Source organism: Ictalurus furcatus, chromosome 14, assembly GCF_023375685.1.
Source record: "Ictalurus furcatus strain D&B chromosome 14, Billie_1.0, whole genome shotgun sequence".
NCBI lineage: Eukaryota > Metazoa > Chordata > Actinopteri > Siluriformes > Ictaluridae > Ictalurus > Ictalurus furcatus.
The window spans coordinates 28,545,569-28,569,046 of NC_071268.1; the positions used below are offsets into that span (position 1 = coordinate 28,545,569).

Consider the following 23,478-nt stretch of genomic DNA (forward strand, 5'->3'; position numbering starts at 1 on the left):
TTTTTTTAAGGGACAGAAACTAAGAGATTTTTCTTTCTTTTTTTGAAAAGATAAAGAGGAAATGAAGAGTCTTTTTGTGGGCGTGGTTCACAGGTAGCATTTTTATATCCCGCAATGTGCTTAATTGCCACGTCACCTGAGCACAGCAGGCCTTTAAATAGGCATGATGTTATACAAGCTTCCTATGCCGGTCACACGCAAGGGCACTTCCCACAGGGTTCATCTAACGCAACGTTCAGTTCCCTTTGAAAGGGAACAATTTCGTGCGATTGCGATTTCGCCAATTCAAGTAGTTTTCTGTTAAATAAAAGCACACAAAAAAGTTGCATTGCAAATTTTGAAGAAAAAAAAAGCGGAGCAAAATCAAGCACTTTTGGCTGCAACAATCACCAAAAAAAAAATTAACTCTGTAAAATCAGTTTGTAGGAATCTTTTGTTTGTAGAAATCTAAGAGAAATCAGTGATTTCATGAATTTTTTATGACTGAAATTGTCACTAAAGCAATTATTTCTAATTTTAGAAATCATAAGGTATTATTTAACGAATGCTTACTTTAAGTTTCATAATCCTGTATGAAATAGAAATCTCTTTTGGCACATAACAAATCCAAATCTACTTTTATTCCAAAGCTATTTCCATTTCTGCAAAGTTATTTTTTACTAAGTGAACACACACACACACACATACACACACACGGTATTCCCTCCCACGATGGTGCATCCCTCCATCTCCTTCACGGATGTGTGAAGATGTATTCTTCAGATACCTCAACACGCCTCCGCCTGCAGTTTCCACACACACACACACACACACACCATTATACACACCATGTCAGGTCATACAGCACAAATATCTGAGGCCAGATACTGAGAATAAAACAATGAATAAAATATATTCACTTCATTTCTAATAATCAAACATTTAGTTTATTAACACGTATAGTACATGTAGCTTGTTAGCATTAAAACCCTGTATAACAGTAAAAGTTATTCAGATAACTAGCTGTTAATCTTATAGACCATGATTTATACAGTATATGACAGTGTATTCGTCTTTCCCTTTTAGCAGTACGTCTATAAAAAAAAATAAAAAAAAGATTTGAGTTTTGGACATAGATATGAGCGTCTGTGCTGATAAAAATAAATAAATAAAAGCTGGAATCTACAGTGTGTGTTTATGTGTGTGATAAAGAAAGTTGTGGTTGTTATATATTTGATCGATCTGTGTACTGTTTATTAAGTTGCTGAGAAAACGATGACAGAGATATATATATTGTGTTAAAGTTAGCAAGACTTGAATTTTGTCAGGAGGCTGTAGCAGTAAGCTGACACACGGGCACATTCATCTAAGGCCTGTTTTTTGCTTGACATGTGCCTACAGAAGCTGCAGATAATCTTTTAGCCATGTTAAGATTAGCATTAGCTATTAGCATTAGCTGTCCTTCTCCAGTTAGCATTACTATAATTTTTTTAGTACTATATTTTTGAGCTGATATAGATTTTGGTTTCCTTTTAATAAACAAACAAACAAAAAAAAAACATTTCTGATTATATATCAGCATATGGTTTGATAGATTTTTGGCCATTGTTGACATTTGGTTGTGAAATGAAGACCATCTCAGATCTGTTGTTTTGAAGTGTGTGTGAAGCGTGTGAACTTTTATTACATGGTGCCAAGTGAAGCGGTCCACTTTAGAGAAATGACTCAGAAAATCCATTCATCTCCTCAGGAATGTGATAATAGACATGTCAAACCTGACACACGTCCATTTCTCTCTTTTTCTCCTTCTCTCGGTAAATGTCAGCGGAGTTTAATGGTAAGCATGCGGCTCTTAGCGGCGAAATGTCACATCGTGAAACACTCAGTGAGCCGTGACTGCTTTTCACTCTCAGTGGCGATATCACACGAGGCAAAGCAGCGAGAGATGAATGTGCAGATAACGTTCTTTCACCTGAAGGCATGGATGGTATAATATTAACCCTTTCATGCTTTAATTACTTAAAAAATATCCAGATTCTTGAGATGTTATATATATATATATATATATATATATATATATATATATATATATATATATATATATATATATATATAATGTATTAAAAAGAAAATCGACTGAACATGTGTACAAATATTTTTAGTTTAAAAAAAGGACAACAAATTATACACACACACACACACACACACACACACACACATATATATATATATATATATATATATATATATATATATATATATATATATATATATATATATACACTAAGCACAAAAGGCTTAATTAATGAATAGTGTCATATTTGTGCATTACATATTGGTAATATTGTAATATTGGTGTTCCTTCGTGTTTCTGAATGCATTTAGAGTCAAACTGTACATTTCTTATCTGAAAATCTCTAGCTGAAATCACAAGAAACATATGCTTAAGTTCAAAAACAGAATTTTGCGCAGCTGTGACATGGCTCTGTTTTGCTCAGACTCTGATCCTGTGCTCGTAACTCGACTCTGAACATGACCCAGTGTGGAGAAGAGTCCTCCTGGGATGAGCACAGGACAGTGTTTATGATTACAGCAGCAGCTTTCAGCGACACATCTACAGTATCCAGGTGCAAAGGTGATGACGTTGCTGTTGATACTCAGTAAGAAAATGCATGAGAAATCTCCACTAGGTGTGAAGGAGACAGTCCTGGTGGACCTCCACTCATGAAGAAGGATTGATATATACAATGCCACTTCCCAAAAATTTGGGACTCAAGTATGCGGCCAACTGATGTAACCATTGTGGCGAGGAATTGGTTAATGACAGTGTACATCAATGCTTTATACAGACAATAAAGCTCGAGACACCTAGTGAGAAGTAAACGTTCTATGATTTTGAGACACAATACGTAAAAGATAAACACGCTGCAAACGCCATTTGTGCCGTTACATTTAAAGGGAAGGAGTTCACTGCCACTGGTCCAGACTGCGTAGAATGACTTGTTAAATGGTTTAGACATCCGCGTTATCAGAATTTCACATGGCTTGCACACAATGCTTCTGTGTTTGCCAATTTTATACTTTTGGAATATTTCACAAACGCAGGGCTCACCCTTAAAATCACGATGCAAGCCTGTCGGATCATTTTAATGTATGACAACGCATTCAAGCAGCACTTTATTGACAGCTATTCATTCATCCCTATGCGTTTGGCCATGACATCTGCCACGTTAAAGCTAACCTGCACAGAGAAAGTGTTTGTGTTATTTTCCACACAATTTCAACAGATTAGAAAACAAGGATCACATAGGACCATACCCGGACAGGCGTGTCCACGGCTATAAGACAGTGTCTGACGAAGAGAGGGCTCTGTTTAATGAGTGGTATGTTATAGTATCCGGTAAGGTGTTTGATTTTTTTAAAAAAGAACTTGCTATGTATGGCAAGAATGACGTTGTTTTGCTCTGAGAGGCTTGCATGAAGTACCACAACAAATTCACACAGTGCACCAAACTCGACCCATTCAGATACACCAGTTTAGCAGCGTGTTGTATGGCAGTGTATAGAATGCACTTCCTACCAAAAGACACCCTAGCTCTGACGCATACCAACGCATACACCAGTCAGAACAAGATATACTCAAACATTTCCACTGGATGGCTTGAATATGTTAAAACAGCACGCGGCGTAGACATTCAGCATGCTTTAAACCACGTTGAGATGGTGATTGGAAAATACCATCTCGGTGGTTATTATGAAAAGGACAGTGTAAAAAAGGCTCTCAAATTCAACGGTTGTATGTTTCATGGGCATGATTGTCGTTATAATCCTATCCATTTACACCCATTATCAAAACTGCCCTATGGCATACTCAGCAGATAGTTTGATGACAAGGTAGAAATTTTAGAGCGTGCATATAGGTTGGAGGTGGAAGTGATGTGGGAGTGTTGATGAAATGGCATTTATGGCCACTTACACACCTCCTGAAAGATTGAATGCGCACAGTGCTCTATCTGGTGGTCGTACTAACGCGTACAAATTGTATCATAAAGCTGACATTGGTGAAAAAATATGATATGTCGACTTTACAAGTTTGTACCCCTTTTGACAGGCCTAGAAATGCTACACCATAGGACACCCCCGAATAATTTTCAAGGATTTTGAACCTCTTGAAAATGATTGTGGTTTTGTCAAAGCCACAGTGCTGCCCCCACGAAAACTGCTTCACCCCGTCCTTCCCTATAGGACTTGTGGCAAGCTTATGTTTCCACTCTGCTGTACATGTGGAATCAGACCACTCCATGTGAAAATATTACGCATGAGACATAAACATTTCACCTGTCTCATTGAGCACACTTTAGTTTGAGTTTTTTCACAAAAGCTGACACCTTTTTGTCATTTTAAATAAAACTGTTGGTATACATCTTCACCACATAGCCATAATCATACCGTTTTGCCATGTGGTAGACAAAGAACACACAATGCTGTCTGTAGGTTTTGGACTTGCACTGATGAATGTTGTTCCACACTAGAACTGCGGTTTAGAAAGTTTTTGATAACCTGCGGAAAATGGGGGTCATCTGGTTTATTACTGAAGTTGTCAAAAAACACCCCACACCAACCTTGTTTATGTAGATGGCTAACCAGTGTTCACCTGGGAGTCCTGAAGGACGTGTGTTGATTATCACCAGAGTAACGCTTGTGCGTTCCCCAATCTCCCACCTGGTGATACAGACAACTTTTTCACAAATAGCGAGGCTGATATGATGTTTAATTTATAGGCTACAGCGTTGCGCAGCATCAACCAGAATTCATCTTTACCTCTTATAATGCGAATTTAAATGTCCACACCATTAAGCATCAGTTTTTCTTGAAAGAAAAAATGTCACTGTGAACGGGTGTGAGTTGCTTGACCACATTTTGTCAGACCATGATTACCCCAAGCTGGGTCCGCCACATCCACATCCATTTTTCTTCTGTGTTTGTCCACTCCTCCGAACCCCTGCTGGCCTAGATACTGTTTTGTGAGCCATCACCATTAGCCCGGAGCCGAATTAAATTATTTTCCTGCTTTGAGTCTGGTCGTGACCACTATTATTAAAAGCTCTCTAGTCAGTGGGGTGGTGCCTGCCACTTTTAAACACGCTATTTTACTCACTCTTGACTCAGGCTCTTGTTTTATTTTAATCTTGCTTGATTTGAGCACAGCATTTCACACAGTAGATCATGATATCCTTTTGCAAAGACTTGATCATCTAGCTGGGTTTCATGGGCCTGTGCTCAAGTGATTTGCCTCTTATCTCAAGGAGAGAAACTTTTCTAATAATGTAGAGAAGTGTTTCTCATCCTGTGCTCAAATTTCCTACGGTGTTCCCCAGGGTTCCATTTTGGGTCCTCTTCTCTTTTCTTTATATATGCTTCCTTGAGGTCATATCATTGAGAGACACCAATCATATCATTTCTATGCCGATGACACTCAGCTTTATCTTCCTGTGAAGAATATTAGCTGCTCTGTGTCTAGTTTAGACTTAGACTGTCTTAGACTGTCTGCATGACATTAAATGCTGGAAGGACTTGAACTTTTTACAGCTAAACAATGATAAAACTGAAATAATTGTCTTTGGTCCATTAGCTCTGTCCTCTGACATTGTCACTCAGCTTGGTCTCCTCTCTTCTAATTTGCGCTACTGTGTCAAAAACCTTGATGTCATATTTTACTCTACTTTTTACTTACTGCTTACTGTGATAAGCAGATTAGTTCTGTGTTAAAAAGCAGTTTCTTTCAGGTATGTTTTATTGCTAGAATCAAGATGATGCTTTCTAAGAAGGACCTCGAAAATGTTATTGATACACTTAAAACATCTAGTTTGGACTATTGTAATTCGCTTTATCTGGGTTTGCCGAGAACAGCTGTAGATCGTTTGCAATTAGTACAAAATGTGGCAGCTAGATTACTGATTGACACACAAAAAACGTGAGCACGTTACCCCTGTGCTCACTTCTCTTCACTGGTTACCAATCAAGTTCGGTGTTGATTTTAAAATGTTGCTTTTTGTTTTTAAATCTTCGCATGGCCTTGCTCCGCAGTATATTTGTGATCTTCTCATCTTGTACACTGCTTCAAAACCCCCTCCATCATCCATTCGATTACTATTCTCAGTTCCTCGTTCATGTTTTAAGGCTAAAGGTGACCAGTTTTTTCAGTGGTTGCTCTTAGGCTTTGGAATAGTCTTCCTCTCCACATTAGATCTTCCCCTTCTGTTTCTATGTTTAAATCCTCTTTGAAGACATATTTGTATTCATTATGTTTTAATTGAGGGTGTACATTTTTCATTTGTCCTTTTATGGTTTTTGTCTTGTCTTTTAATTTGTTTTAATTCTGTTTTATATTTCTTGTACAGCACCTTGGCTTCAACATCTGTTGTTTTTAAATGTGCTTTATAAATCAATAAACTTAACTAAACTAAACTAAACTTAAATGGCCACGATAATGTGTTTCTAACAAGGTCGCTTAGTATGTTTTTTGCAGCTGATTTAAGATGTGGCTTGGCTATGTTAAAACCTTGTTTTAGCAATGGTATAGCCATTCTAAAGAGGCCTCTAAACATACCCCTCAAACAAGCTCTACACATAATGCTGCTCCTGCCATAGCCAGGGAGTCCATTGCCTGCCTGATTCTGGTAATAGGTCACATAACGCATGGGGTCGGCATTGTGGTTGTTCAAATATGCCATTTTTAAACAAATTGTTTCACAGGTCTAAAGTGTAGTTTGGCACACAACTTCCTGTAACTGAAACGTACATCTTGATTTTGATTGTCTTTCACGTGTATGGTTATCTCAGTGACGGACGATTTATTAACTGATGACTATTAACTGATAATGCAGTTTGCCGTATCTAACACTTACAAGCAGGTTATTCTCACTGTCAATATGTACACACCTTAGTAGTAGAACATGATGATCTCCAACTGATTGATATTCTATAATATCCGTGTAGATATACATGGTGTAGAACCCCCATTTATATCCGCTTGATAGGGCGCATATGTAACAGGCATGTACCCAACACTATGATTTTCATAAGTTTGTTTACCGGTTTCTATAGCAACCCCTGGTTTAAATCCTAAAATATTAGCCATCTTTCCATAAAATATCAACGACATCTTCGGAGGGGCTTTCAGAAACACTTTGTTTTTAACATGATCATAACCATGACTCGCCTGCAATGCCAGGTTTGTGTTGGATCTCCCTGATCAAACAAATGACGTCATCATAATATCCAGTCTTTAACCTGTACAGTACATTTGATAACTTTTGATTGCCGGTGCTGAAAATCTCTATCTCTCTGCCTCCAACAGGGTATTCGGTGATATGATTCTGTCGCCGTTGTCTCACCATAGCTGAGCGTGAACACAGAGTCTCCCTCATTAAATGTGTACCATGACACTGGATATTCAAATTCGATAAAGTCAACTTGCCATTCTCCTTTTAAGTTTATAGTTCTCGCTTACATTGTTGTATAACTATTTATGCAGTTTTCCAGATAAACAGATAACGAGGTGTTGCAGGGCGACGGGCAGGCTGTGTGGTATGCATCCTGTTATAGTGAAAAACTCGTGCGGATAGTTTTCCTCATACCCTTTTGTTGTACTTTATATTTCAATTTTGGGATGACACCGGTACCCCCACTCAACCCATATAGATTATGAAACACCACAGATTCATTGTGTTTCTTCACATCAATCGGTCTCATCTTGATGCTTCGGTGATAGCTGGCGTTGTATCCATCTGTTATGTCTTGTATTATATCCATGTAGCTTTTGGAGTTTGTAGCTGTTAAACACCTCCACATCTGACCATTTAAGGTTCTATTAAACCACTCGACGATACTTGCTTTTAATTCTGTGGTGGGTGCAAAATATGTGATGTACTTTTTGGTCATGCTTTGAAAATGTTTGTTGAAAATTCTTTTCCTCTATCTGTCTGTAATTTGTGTGGCACATGACCCTCATTCAGTATAGATTCAAAAGCTGTAGTCACTTCGACACCGGATTTGTTTTTTTAAAACACAAGTTTTAGCATATTTACTAAACATATCTATATATGTCAACAGAAAATTATTGTTGTCGTTTCCCTTGGGGTATACAGTCATATCTACTAGATCAGCCTGGAACTGCATATCAGTACAATATAAAAAACCTTATTCCTTCTCCTATTCAGTTCTGTGTAGCATGTAAGCATGTTCGTTGGTGAGAAAACCCCTGTTTCTTTGAAAACACCATCTTTTTAACATTTTTTTTTTACCTCCTAAGAACCCAGGTTAGAATGTAATAAATATTTTTTCATTTCTTTGCATGTATTGTCACTTCAGTCTTAGTAAAATTAGCGTATCAGTATTATACAGCGTTGAGGGACTGTGGAAATTTTATACACATCACAGTGGTTTTCTCAACAATGTAAACCACTAGTGTTTCAGTAAATTCACAAACATCAGCCTGTGCATTTCTTGACAACATGATTACACATAATTCAGTCACATATGTATACATACACATTATGTACACAATTCTAATACAACTGCCACATTCAGTCACCAGGTCTAGTATTCTTCTGATAGACATACAAATTGGATATCTCTTACAACAGACATTTGATTCTTGATATTTGTTAAACGTTTGGGATCAACACCTCATCGGTTTACAGAGAGAGGTACAGAGAAACAGTCATTAATGATCTTGTACATTAAGTTGGTCATTTCACACCTAATACGACGTTTAAGTAGACTCTTTGCCAGTCCTGTCGCACACAAGTTTCAGCCAACTTGTGTGGAGCCTTGCCAGCTGTCCACGGCGTCATAGGCAATCTGCTCACTGCTGACATCCACAACTTTCTCTCTTTGACTTCGCAAAGCTTTTCCACAATGTAAACTTCGTCACACACCTCATGCAAAATAGTGTCCACCGATCCCTGAATCCTCTGTGGGTGAATCCGCAAACCACACAGACTCAATGTGTGAGCTATGATGTGTTTAAGTCCTGGTTTAACCAGATTACGTGACAGTTCCTCAAAGTACGTGTCAAAGAAATACGCATCAGGTTCAAACAAACACGAGTGTCTAAGCTGACTCGGATGATCCACTTCACAGCCCAAATACAGTTCCTTCAGCTTTTTGTTGATAAGGTGTTCCAGAAGGACCATGACAGTCGCCTTTATAATTTTGAAGCCGTCAGAGCGGATGCAACTGTCTGTGTCACCAATCCCACCAGCTATTGCACCAGCACTGCCATACGGCGTTCTATGGAAAGTCATCTTGTGATACCCCAACTCCGTGCAGAATTTATCCAACCAATTTTTTGATTTTGGTCAAAGTTTGTGGGTGGGGTTCCAGTGGTGTCACGTTGTCATCAGGCATCGCCGGGGCTGTCTCCGGAGTGCTGCTGTAGCTAGCAGTAGGCAGACATAGATCCTTGAGACATTGTGAATGTATGTGTGTGTAGCATGGCGTATGTACCGATCTTTTTTTACCAGTCTTCGGAGTTGTTAACGCCCTGCTCAGGATGAAACAACGTCCTTACACTATCTTCATCTTCTTCATGAAGAAACGTTGTCAAACTGAAAGGAAATTCTGTTATATCATGTACTCTTATATTATGAACTGTTAAGACACCTTGGATACGGGGAATACTGGGTTATAGTTTCTGTTTGTGTGTCTCTGTGCTATCAAATATCTATGATGAATGTATACATTTAATTACCTCTTTGAATAAGCTGATCAACTGCCATCCTTTCTTATAGCTGGCACATGTATTTTCTGTCTCTTGAAAAGACTTATTTTCATAGCGTGCTGTGTGTTTTGTTTTGTCTATCTGTCTGGCCCCTGCACCAGTAGAAACTGTCCATGCACTGCCGTTATCGATGTGTATAAATACTCTTGGTTTGCAGGAATAAACTCGGATGTCTATTTGAGCATGCATGTGTCCGTGTGTGTTCACTTAGGCTCCCCAGATCGATCTGAAACGCTCTGAGGAAAACCACACTTTCTAAGCACAGAACTAAAAGTTGATCAAAGTAATTGTAGAACAGGCTGAAAGGCATGGCGGAAGATCTGAAAGGCATAATCTGAGATTCCTGAGATACATGGAAATCTAGCAATTCGGTGTCAGAAGTGCGATTACGCTTTGCCAGGATAAGTGTTTTTCTTTCTTCCCTGGTGCGGTGTAATTCCGTACCCATAATTATAAATGTAGAACAGGCTGAAAGGGCTGACGGAGATCTGAAGACATAAGTATGAGATTCCTGAGATACTTGGAAATCTAGCACAAACTAACATCTTGTTTTTTTTTCTTGGAGCAAAAGTCAAGTTCTCTCTCATTTCAACAGGTCCTCTTCTTGGTGAAATAAACATCAGTCTTCTAGGGGTATCAGGAGTTCTAAGAGCAGCCATTGTAACAGATAGTTGCAGAGTGTCTTCTGTGCATATATATGTATATGTATATGCATATGCATACATAAATGTCTTTATACCCAATCATCTTACTGACTTGTTCCCAATTAACCTCCAGCTGTTTCATTTTAGTAACACTTACTTTTCCAGCCTTTTGTTGCCCCGTCCCAACTTTTTTGAGATGTGTTGCAGCCATCAAATTCAAAATGACTTCATTTTCTCCTTAAAATGGTACATTTCCTTGGTTTTGATGTTTTCTATGTTCTATTGTGAATAAGATACGGGTTTATGAGATTTGCACATCATTGCGTTCTGTTTTTATTTACATTTTATGCAGTGTCCCAACTTGTTTGGAATCGGGGTTGTACATAACCTCGTGTTTTCCCCCTTTACAGGCAATAGAGAGACAAATCAGACTTCAGGAACTTTACAATGCAGCCCATGATACTCTGTTCAGTGCAGAACTGGTTGATATTTGTGTGTGTGTGTGTGTGTGTGTGTGTGTGTGTGTGTATGTCTCTTCTCTTTGTAGGCTGTCTCCTACCTCTGAAGTTCAGACAAATCAAAATCAGAGTACATGCTGAATATACTGACCTTTTTCTCATCTGGTCGATGGTGTTCTGTGAAGTGCAGGGAGCTGAGCTTTAAACTCTTGAACCTCATGTCCTAAACTGCCTCAACATGATAAGTCAAAAAGCACTGTTTTTCATATGCAATATATAAACATCAAACTCATATGTGGAAGCACAAAAGTGTATAGAATGTCTTTGTTTGCTGTAGCATTACAGTGTTCCTTCACTAGAACTAAAAAGCCCAAACCGATGATGCCCCTGTGCACAAAGCGAGCTCCATGAAGACGTGGTGTGTGAAGGTTGGAAGAAGGTGGAAGATCTCGAGTGTCCTGCACAGAGCCCTGTCCTCAACCCCACTGAACACCTTTGGGATGAACTGGAACTGGAGCCTCCTTACATCAACATCAGCGCCTGACGATGATGAACACAAATCCCCACAGCCACACCCCAAAAAAACCTTTCCATAAGAGTGGAGCGCATTATAACAGCAAATGGGGAATAAATCATATGAGTAACATGTGAAGTGTCTAAAAGCTACAGAAATTTTACATGTGAATGTGATGTGACCTCTACTGCTTTACTTTACTACCTTACTAGCAAACTAGCATGCGAAACACTAACACGCTGCATAACCTTTTTTTTATTTTGAAAAATGAGTGCTTTACTAAAATAATCTCAGCTCTCTTCCAGCTTCCAGTTTTCACTTCTGTCTTGCCGTTGTGTTGAAATTAACCTCTGCTTCATAAACCCCATGGCATGACTGATCTTTATTACACTCAGTGATGGTCAGATGTTTGTGGATTTTGATTAATAAAGTGGAGTTACACAAACACACATTAATTAACATCTCCTGACTGAGCTGAAGTGAATTGATACATCATCATTATATACAGGTCTTAATACCACACTTGAATATTTATGTAATGAGGTGTAAACATAGCTGTGTTACCTGTCGTGATTAGCAAGAACGCCAGGAGTAACAGACATTTAACACTCATAGCTGACAAGATCGCAAAAGCGCTATTTATAAATATATGCATAGATATTACTCATACAAAGTTGGGTTTTCATATCCATTCAGTCAGAGGGTGTGTGAATAAAGTGTTATAAAGCTCCACAGTGAGATGGAGATGTGTTATAAAGCTCCACAGTGAGATGGAGATGTGTTATAAAGCTCCGCAGTGAGATGGAGATGTGTTATAAAGCTCTGCAGTGAGATGGAGATGTATGAATAAGGTGTTATAAAGCTCCACAGTGAGATGGAGATGTGTTATAAAGCTCCACAGTGAGATGGAGATGTGTTATAAAGCTCAGCAGTGAGATGGAGATGTGTTATAAAGCTCCACAGTGAGATGGAGATGTTTGAATAAGGTGTTATAAAGCTCCACAGTGAGATGGAGATGTGTTATAAAGTTCCACAGTGAGATGGAGATGTGTTATAAAGTTCCACAGTGAGATGGAGATGTGTTATAAAGCTCCGCAGTGAGATGGAGATGTGTTATAAAGCTCCGCAGTGAGATGGAGATGTATGAATAAGGTGTTATAAAGCTCCACAGTGAGATGGAGATGTGTTATAAAGCTCCGCAGTGAGATGGAGATGTATGAATAAGGTGTTATAAAGCTCCGCAGTGAGATGGAGATGTGTTATAAAGCTCCGCAGTGAGATGGAGATGTATGAATAAGGTGTTATAAAGCTCCTCAGTGAGATGGAGATGTGTTATAAAGCTCCGCAGTGAGATGGAGATGTATGAATAAGGTGTTATAAAGCTCCGCAGTGAGATGGAGATGTGTTATAAAGCTCCGCAGTGAGATGGAGATGGAGATGTGTGAATAAGGATAGATGCCACTGTATGCTGTGTGCTGTAGGTCATGGATTCCTCTGTAATTGCACAATTCACCAGAGAAATGAAAGCTGTCAAATCAATGCCTTGTTGTGACAGAGAAAGAACAAAATCATTACAGGAGACGTTTATCTGATGAGACGAGATGGGAATGTGTCAAACCACTACACACCCACACACACACACACACACACACACACAGGTCAGGGTCAGGTTGCCTCTGAGCTCTGCTACGACTGCAGTGCCTGAAATAGCTGTAAATGGGAAAGTGTAATATTTTACATGGTTTATTTATAACATTTTGTAATTTAAAGAAAAATGTTTTGTTGTAATCTTGCAGTATTTCACCACCGTGAGAAATGTTTTTATCCAGTGTTTGGTATAATGTTTTAGGAAAATGCCCTGAATTTCAGTCTCTTTTTATCAACACTATAAATGCAAATCTTAAGCTTTAGAAGTCCAGAACAAGGAACTCTGGTGATTTATTTATTTATTTTTTCAGTCTGCTCAGTTCTGCGATGTCCATGTTATAGAATATCATCTGCAGAAAGTAATTAACAAGCAAACATTATGCAGAAAGCAAACCTTCTCTTACTTTCTCGCCTCTTTGGATGCTTTGTACCATGGTGCTCTGCGATTTATAACTGACTGCAAATTTTTAACACAGGTTGGATGTTTTATGTTGGATTTAGTATTGTATGTTGCAACTTTGTTGTATAATTGTATATGCAAACTCGGCTGCCTATCTTGGCCACTCTTCTATGAGACACTCTTGTATGAGATTTTTAATCTCAGTGAGTTTTATTTCCTGGTGAAATAGAGGTAAATAATAATAATACACACCGATATGACGGCACACTCAGCTGACGTGGGAGTGCGGTAAGAATTTTTATTGTCCAGACACAATGTGTGTTAGATGCTTCAGAGTACCGAATCATTTTCACTTCAAATATTTAACTGCCTCAAAGCTTTCATTCTGCCCGTCACTATTGAGCGAACGTTCCTAAATGTGTTCATCACGCGAATCATGTGACTAACATGACTACATGTGATTGGTCTAGCTCGATGAGTAAATGCATCAATTAGTTCATATCCAGCAGAAAATCTAAAACGTTTTGGCTATCTAACATGAAACTAGGCTAGTTTGGTGTCACTAGCCAAGGGGAGGTACAACTAAGCTATCATTGTATGGGTTTAGCTGCTACAGTGCCATGTGAAGTGCGTTATCTGTCCTTACGCTCTGCTCATATCATATTCACGCAATTTTGAATTCATATAGACCTTCACACACCTTGTTTTCCTGCTCAGTGTCAGGGGATGTTAATGTTTCAATTTCAACCCCTTTACTGGTAAAAAAAAAAATCAGCATACATCCATTTTCCCCTCTCATTAACTGACTGTGTGAGTTGAGAGACTATCAGCCAATAAGACACGAGTGTTTCCACGTATTTTCCTGTAAACCCTGTCTGACTGAAATCGAAACCGACGCTCAGTTACGTAGTGACAAGACGCTCCAACTGGAGAATTATTGGAGGCTAAGGTAAGGCTACGCCCTTGATATTAACAATAACGAGTGCAGTATTAGAAATTCATAGCTGTATGAATGCTTTGAATTTTAGCGACACTTCTTGACCAATCAGGTGGCCGAATATATGAAATATATTCTATATGCTTCTAAACTCTGCACTAAATTCATTAACTGCTAGACATCCAGCATTCTTTACTGTGATAAAGCTCTGTGAGCTGCTGATGATAATGTCAGTGTTGACTGTTTCTTCAGGTGTCAGGCTATTTCTACACTCGTGACAGTTTGCTGTGTGTCACTGAGTCACTCTCTGCACTGTTTATTTTTTTTCAATATAATTATAATAATAATAATAATAATAATAATAATAATTGTGGTAACTTCTACTCTAAAAAGAACCATGCAACAACCTCATACTCGAAGGTAACTTTATCTAAGATGGTCGAGCAACGCATTCACATACACAGGCTTGCAACAGAGCCTCGATGCATCTCCAAAAGAGACCTGACAAGTGCTCAGAGATGAGAGAAAAATGGAACCCCAATAACAGTCTTTCTTTAAAGACAGTTCCCCTAGTGGATGTCTAGCTACATTACAACTGTCCTAAATAGTGTTAACTCATAGGCTGCTCACATTACAATAATAATAATAATAATAATAATAATAATAATAATAATAATAATAATACATTACTGTTGGGTTTAAAAATGGCTTAACTGATTACATCCTTTCCAGTGGAAAAATAAACTAAGAATAACAAATTCAACATTATACCTACAAATCTGTACAGTAGAAGGTCAGTGAATATCTACAGATTAATATGGTCTTTTCCTGCAGTTGACCTTTATTACTCAAGAATCTGTTATTTATTTATAACTGAGGCACATTCAGTGTTTATTTGTGTGATATGTGTCTGAAATCTATCTGAACACCCTGTTCTTTTCAGTTTTAAGTGTAAAAAGCACTGAAGGTACTGTGGGAAACATATTGTATTTCCTTCAACAACAAAAAAAAACACACATATTTTAACCGTGAAATGGCAAAGAAGTGTAAACTCCTCTGTCCTGAAGATTTCAGAAAACTTAAAGTTTACTTCTGACTGCTACAAAGCGATGACACTGGAGACTCCTTCCATAAATGTTAAATATACGCATTTGACCTTACAGAAAACTTCACCATGTGAACATTTTTTTTAATCCATTTATGTGGAGTCTCCACTGTACAAATCCCTGTGAACCAGCGGTTACTACAGAAATGATAACGCATTAGAACAGGGCATTATTATAAACAAGTGATTTGTAGCTGAACTACTGACTAGAAAATTAATGATCTCCTTCTGACCCATCAGAAAATTCAACAGCGAAATGGTGTACATTAGCGGATTGTGTATTGTAAATGTTAACAGACTCTCTCGCCCTCTCTCTTTCTGTATGTTCTAGATAGTGTTGTTACAGGTTATAAGGTTTGGCCTAAATGTCAAGGTATCCTTCCATCACTGAATCCTTTCATGCGACCTTTAGAAAACTAGCTACACACACACACACACACACACACACACACACACACACACACACACGCACACGCACGCACACACACTCACACAGGGTTTTAGAGTGTGAGAGAGAGGTGTGAATGTGAGGTCAAAGATGGCAGCCCTCTGACTGTACTGTGTGTGTGTGTGTTTGTTGAGAGTCCAAAATATTCATTAGTGCTGTTCACTTCTAACCTTCACATACACAAGCTGCCTCTCTCGCTCTCTTTTTCTCACTCTTTCTCTCTCTCTCACACACTGTATTCATCTCTCCTTGACTTGAGACACTTTTGAAATTATTTTTAGTTTATTATGTCTGTTGTATGAGGGATTTTTAGATACTATGGTTTATTTTGAGAAATCTCAGTCGCTAAAGGTTAGACTGAAGAAAGGTGAGCAGGTCAGTAAAGAATAATCGCTCTGTCTCTCCTTCTCCCTCTCTTGCATTTCTCTCTCACTCTCTCTCTCTCTCTCTCTCTCTGTCTCCACTGCGTCTGCATGGCCGTCTCAGGTAACCCAAACCGCTGATCTGCCCTTCAGAAATGAAAGTCAGCTTGACTTCACCGCTGTCCCTCCATCATTCTCCTCCACTCTCTTCCTCCGCTGTCTTTCGTTGCCGCTCGATTTGGCATCGATTTGCCCGGAGAAGTGACGCCGCATGCAGGAGAGGAGCTGAAAGACGAGAAGGCATCTCCGCTGGGACACGCTCGGAGGAAATGAATAGCCTCTTCCACCCCGTAGATATCGTTAATGTATTCCTTTATTGATGGAGTGCGAGAACATGAGTAGCTTCAGCTTTACTTAACACAAAACATCAATTTTGCAGGGCATACACAGGGGTGGGGGAGTGTAGTAGACAGATAGATAGACAGATAGGGAGACAGAGGGATGATTAAGGGAGAGATAATACCCAGATAAAGCAGAATTAATTGATCCGAATCCAAAAAAGCAGACTGGAAGTCCATTAAAACTATCCCTTACATACAAATCTATTTAATTGTGTACTAGTAGTAAGTTCTTTCATCAGGGTAATGGTCACTGATTGTGTCTGTGTGTGTGTGTGTTTAAATAGTCTACTGTAGGCATTCGACAAACAGACAACAAATCATCTACAGACTGTAATGAACCACCTGAACGACAAATTCTCAACGCATCATCATCTCATGTACGTATTATACACCATGGCACTGTGGAATTCTGGATTCTGATTGGTCAGAAGAATTGTTTTTTCAGCTCTGATGGTAGTGCAGCTGTGAATCACAGCTATATTTATAAAATTGTAATTGTTGATAAATTGTTCTGGTATAAGAGGAATTAAACACTTGGGGACACTTTGGGAGAGTTATATTCATTATGTAAAATAAATAAAATAAGGTTCCACGCGTAACTTACACTGGTTCTTCAATGGTTCTTTCAAGGTTCATTTGATAATTAAGGGTTCTTCGTTTTCAGAAGGTATTCTACCTGGATCCATATCGGATAAGGAAACAGTCTGTTGTATAGTTCTACATGCTGTAGAACTTTGAAGGGTTCCTCCATAGACAAGAGACAAGACCCGAGTGTAGATCTTATCAAGTGTAAGACTATTTCTGAAGGTTCTTGGCCACCTGAACTGTTCAGCTCTAGTGAGTCTCCACACAATTTTTGTCCAGTAATGACCAGAACAATTACACACACACACACACACACACACACACACACACACAACCAGCAATAAAATCAATCTCACCACTTTGTTCCACTACATTTCAAATTGATCTCCACTCAAATAATTTCTTTTTTTATTATTTTTTTCCCACTGCCGTCTCTCCGTCTCTCTGTTGTTCCATCTCTCATCTATGAATGATATATTCAATTTAATTCAATTCAATTTTATTTGTATAGCGCTTTTTACAATAGACATTGTCTCAAATATATAGAGGAATATGAATTGCTTCACTTACCACATTTACATTTAAGTGTCAGGAAGGTGTGAAAATGACAGATGTCGCCAAGAGGCAAATAATTGCTTTTCCTGTTTCTCTGAGCGGCTTATTTGTGTGTGTGTGTGTGGGGGGGGGGGGGGGGCGGGGGATGGCTGCCAGATCATCCAGTTAGAGTCTGGCACGTCAATTTCTTTAAAAATAAAACTTATAAACATCTATAATTACAGTCATGCTGGAGCTTTTGGACCACACTCAGCTTGTAAACATTTAGTTTAGATTGATTTATCACATTTGTTCACATTTGTTTTCTTTGATTAACGAGCCATTGCTTTTCTGTGACGTGTCCGACTGGTCAGTGGAAGGCTGTTAGACGCGGAGCTCATTTCAAAGACTTGATTAATAACATTTTATCCCAGCACTTTAAACCCATCATACACCGGAGCGCTGTTGAGTTCTACATTCTGATTGGCCAGAAGGTCTTGATTAATGCAGTAGTGCAGCTGCAATTCACTGCTTTATAATAAATGTAAAGTTTAAGACAAGCACTGTGGAGCACTCGCTCACTTTCCCTTACTCCTCAGGAGGAAAGACAACTCTTTTGACAGATGGAGGTTTATTAGGTTTCATAGATCGCTGCCTTATTATCGGAAATGCTCAGCATCAGAAATCCGGGTCCATCACTGTCTTTCGATGGTTTCCTCTTGCAGGCAGGAGAAAGCAGATGCTCGTCTGCTTGCCGACTCGCCGCCTTTTTTCCTTGTTCACTATAGTGTAATCAAAAATTGATTCTGAGTGACGTTCTCAAATGTGAAGCCGAGTTGTGCATTTTTACTGAACGTCTGGCTTGTGTGACTGACTTATAAATGACTGTCTCCAGGCTGCATTTCGAATTTCTGTCATGAGACAAGTGCTTCTGTCAGAAGAAAAGTGCAGTGGATGATGCTTATTATCAAAGGATGAGCTGAATGCAAAAAAAAAAAACCCTAGGGCTAAACATACAAGTAAGAAAGCAGTGTTTTAAAATCAGTCCAATATTTAGTACAAACACCTACAAACATGAAGTGGTTAGAAAAGTGTCTACAGAGGAGACAGCATGTACAGTTTAGCCATCACTTGTACTTTTTGAGCCATTGTTGATATGGGAGACACTGGAAAACAACACTTTTCTGATTTCTCAGCTAAAACAGCACTCAGACCAAGCACAAAATAAAATTCACTTGTCAGAGAAGCCAATTCACTGAAGGGGAAAGGACACAGGCTGGGAAAAATCACTGAGCATCACTGTTCCCAACAACCGATCACTAATCATCACAGTTCCCAATAACCAGTCACTAATCATCACTGTTCCCAATAACCTATCACTAATCATCACTGTTCCCAACAACCAATCACTAATCACTGTCCCCAACAACCTAACACTGATCCTCACTGTCCCAAACAACCTATCACTGATCATCACTGTTCCCAACAACCAATCACTAATCATCACTTTCCCCATCAACCAATCACTAATCATCACTGTTCCCAACAACCTATCACTGATCATCACTGTCCCCAACAACCAATCACTGATCACCACTGTTCCCAACAACCAATCAGTGATCATCACTGTCCCCAACAACCAATCACTAACCATCACTGTTCCCAACAACCTATAACTGATCATCATTGTTCCCAACAACCTATCACTGACCTCTAGATTAGATTACTGTAATGCCTTACTGTCTGGATGTTCCAGTAGGAACATAAACAAACTCCAGTTAGTCCAGAATGCAGCTGCTAGAGTCCTAACTAGAACCAGAAGATACGACCACATCACTCCAGTCTTATCCACACTGTATTGGCTCCCAGTTAAATCTTGCTTTGATTATAAAATACTTTTATTAACTTATAAAGCACTAAACGGTCTCACACCACAGTATATAATCAACCTTTTGGTTTTCCATGATCCGCCACGCCTACTTAGATCAAAAGATGCAGGCTATTTGACGGTACCTAGAATAGTGAAGGCTACAGCAGGGGGAAGAGCTTTCGCTTATAGAGCCCCACTGTTATGGAACAGTCTTCCAATTAGTGTTCGGGACTCAGACACAGTCTCAGTGTTTAAGTCTAGGCTTAAAAAGTACTTGTTTTCTCACGCCTAATTCCCAGTCCTAATAATCTTTTCTCTCCTCTCTCCTTCTGCCGAGCCACACACGATTTTATGGAGATACTAGAGATCCTGATCCGTTTCGGATGTCCTGCCTCTGGATGGAGCTCTAATCTACTCCAATTCCAGACTGCTGGGACTACGGCTGCTTCTAAGGCCATACAGAATTCATATAAGTCAATAATGAACTTTTTCAAATTATCTGTTGTTACCCAGATGAGGATGGGTTCCCTTCTGAGTCTGGTTCCTCTCAAGGTTTCTTCCTCTTAAAACATCTTAGGGAGTTTTTCCTTGCCACTGTCGCCACTCAGTTGCTTGCTCAGTTGGGATAAATTCGCACCTTTAATATCTATATACCGTGATGATATTTCTGTAAAGCTGCTTTGAGACAATGTCTACTGTAAAAAGCGCTATACAAATAAAATTGAATTGAATTGATCATCAGTGTCCGAAACAACCAATCACAGATCATCACTGCTCCCAACAACCAACCACTGATCATCACTGTTCCGAACAACCAGTCACTGATCATCACTGTTCCCAACAACCAACCACTGATCATCACTCTTCCCAACAACCTTTCACTGATCATCACTGTCCCCAACAACCTATCACTGATCATCACTGTTCCCAACAACCAATCACTAATCATCACTGTTCCCAAAAACCAATCCCTAATCTTCTGTTCCCAACAACCAGTAACTGAACAGCACTGTTCCCACTAAACATGTGAAATGAAACGTTACTCATGTGAAACGTATGTGACTTTTCTGTAATGGATCTTTCCATGTTCAGTTCCATTTAAATGCTCATGAGATTCTAATTTCAACCATTTTGTGATTCAGAGTGAAATAATAAAACTCATATAGAGAATATATTATATTTTTTGCTTGTCATATGAGACATACTGAATTTATATTTCTATATTATACTGTTTTGTTCAGACGCCCGGACGGGACATGTCTCAGCACTGTGCTACTTCACCTTAATAATAATGTGAAGCGCAGGAAGTAATGTTCATCACGATGGATATTTTTTCAAAACTACAACATGAGCGCTTGTTTATTTTATTTTTTCCACTCTGGCAGAAAATTGCACAATTTCAGTATAACCAGCTCGTCAGGAAACATAGAGTGTGTTTGAAAATGTGGTTTTGGGATCAGTACACGTAGCAGGAGGGTAGACACTGGCTGTATAAAACCTCTTCTGTGTCTGAGTGTGTAGTCTGAGATGAAGTGAGATATGGACACAGCAACTGAAATAGGATTTTGAGATTTAATACCTGTATGAATATATGAATACACAGTGAAGGTGTGTATCTACTTCTGAGCTGATATAACACTCTCAAAGCAACAACCTGAAATGTCACTGAAATTTTTAAACCAGATACTGATTCATTTTGATATTATAAAAAAAAAACTTACTTCACTGAGACTGACACACACAGAGGCCACGCCTCCTACACTGAGACTGACACACACAGAGGCCACGCCTCCTACACTGAGACTGACACACACAGAGGCCACACCTCTTTCACTAAGAACGATTTCATTTCATTTCCTTTTTCATTAACAACTAGACAAAGAGTACAACAATAAACAGTAAAGGATGCAATAATTTAAAAATAACAGGAGTATTAAACGTAAATACATGTATTTATAAATAAGTAATAAGTCAAAAAAATTATGGTGAACAAACAGCCTGAACTTTTCCAACTCACTCCGCTTCTTGCTTTTTATAGTCTCATATAATTAAGATCATTATGATAATTGAGATCATTATAATAACTATGGTCCAACAAAGTAATGGTTAAAGTGATATTTAACTCAGATTGACATAAATCAAGCCAAGTTGATTACTGTTGATTTCTTGCTATGTGAGGATAATTCGAGGTGGGGTGTGAACTGAATTCCAACATCGCCATCTTGTGGCTGAATAAAGGCATTACATGATTTCTCACATTCTCCTCATCAGCTACTCTACAGGTTAGGAGAATTATCAGGGCTGCTTTGAATCAGTAACACAATGAAGTGATTAGTTATGCTGTTATATTCAGTTCCACAATAATAAAATATCAATAAAGCCCATTGGGTTAGTCAGTTTTTCTTCTAGTGGTGGACAAAAGAATGTTCAAGAATGTTCGTAAGAGTGCTTCCAGAGAGAGAGAGAGAGAGAGAGAGAGAGAGAGAGAGAGGAAAGAAATAATTACTATATATATATATATATATATATATATATATATATATATATATATATATATATATATATATATATATATAATAAACAATTCCATAATTTTTTAATTAATTCATAAATGTAAAATTAAAAAAAAAACATTCCATATGCATGTTGCCAAAATCCACATTGTTATTTTTTCCTCATTATTTATTTTTTATCTTATGAATCATTTTTCCTGTATTTATCTTTCCTCTTCCTCTTCTCTTATACTGTATATACAACTACCTCAGTCTGATGTTGCACAGCATATATTGCACAAACAACTGCATATATCTCTCTCCGTCTTATACAAAATACAGTAGTACTGTTTCTGCCATGCATCCATCCATTTTCTATACCGCTTATCCTGCTGGGTCGCGGGGAACCTGGATCCTATTCCAGAGATCATTGGGCACAAGGCGAGGTACACCCTGGATGGGAAGCCAATCCATCACAGGGCACAATCACATACATGCACACATTCATACACTACGGACACTTTGGACATGCATGTTTTTGGACTGGGGAAGGAAACCGGAATACCTGGAGGAAACCCCCGCATCACGGGGAGAACATGCAAGCTCTGCACACACAGGGCAGCGGCAGGAATCGAACCCCAGACCCTGGAGGTGTGAGACGAACGTTCTAACCATTAAGCACTGTTTCTGCCACTGATCTTTGTTATGTCATATCTTTATATTTTTCATTTGCTACCCATATAGAAGTACATTTTAGGTCACACACAGTCAAAAAAAGCATTTCACTGCATGTCATACTGTGTATGGTTGTGTTTTTGACCAATAAAATTTGAATTTGGAGCTCAAGCTCCATAAGGATGACATTTGACCTCTGATGGTCAGCATGTGGAGGGGTGAATTTATACAAATATGAGAATCATGTACACACTCACCCAGATACAAACAACAACCCCAAAATACATCCAAACACAAAAACCCACTGAAACAAACATCCACCCAAACACCTACCCAAACACCCACCCAAACATACATCCAAACACAAATACAAACATCCAAACACAAACACTCAAACAAACACCTTCCCAAAAGCACTCAATGAAACACAAACCCCTACCCAAACACACTCACTCAAATACAAACTCCAAAACATACACATACAAACACTCACACAAACACCCACCCAAGCACAAACATCTACCCGACACAAAAACGAACCCAAACATAAACATGTACCCAAACTCAAGCACCCACCCATTTGCACAATCAAAGACAAAAACACAAACACACCCACTCAAACACAAACACTCACACATAA

The 23,478-nt window shown here is 38.7% G+C and overlaps 1 long non-coding RNA gene across 1 annotated transcript; it reads right to left on the bottom strand.

The window, feature by feature from the left end:
- Nucleotides 1-673: 673 nt before the first annotated feature.
- On the bottom strand, nt 674-7,101 carry LOC128618643 (uncharacterized). The gene is made up of 3 exons (XR_008387767.1): nt 6,922-7,101; nt 1,667-1,951; nt 674-782 (listed from the first exon to the last, which is right to left on the bottom strand). It is a non-coding gene; the product is annotated as an uncharacterized LOC128618643 (long non-coding RNA).
- Between the last annotated feature and the right edge of the window lie 16,377 nt (nt 7,102-23,478).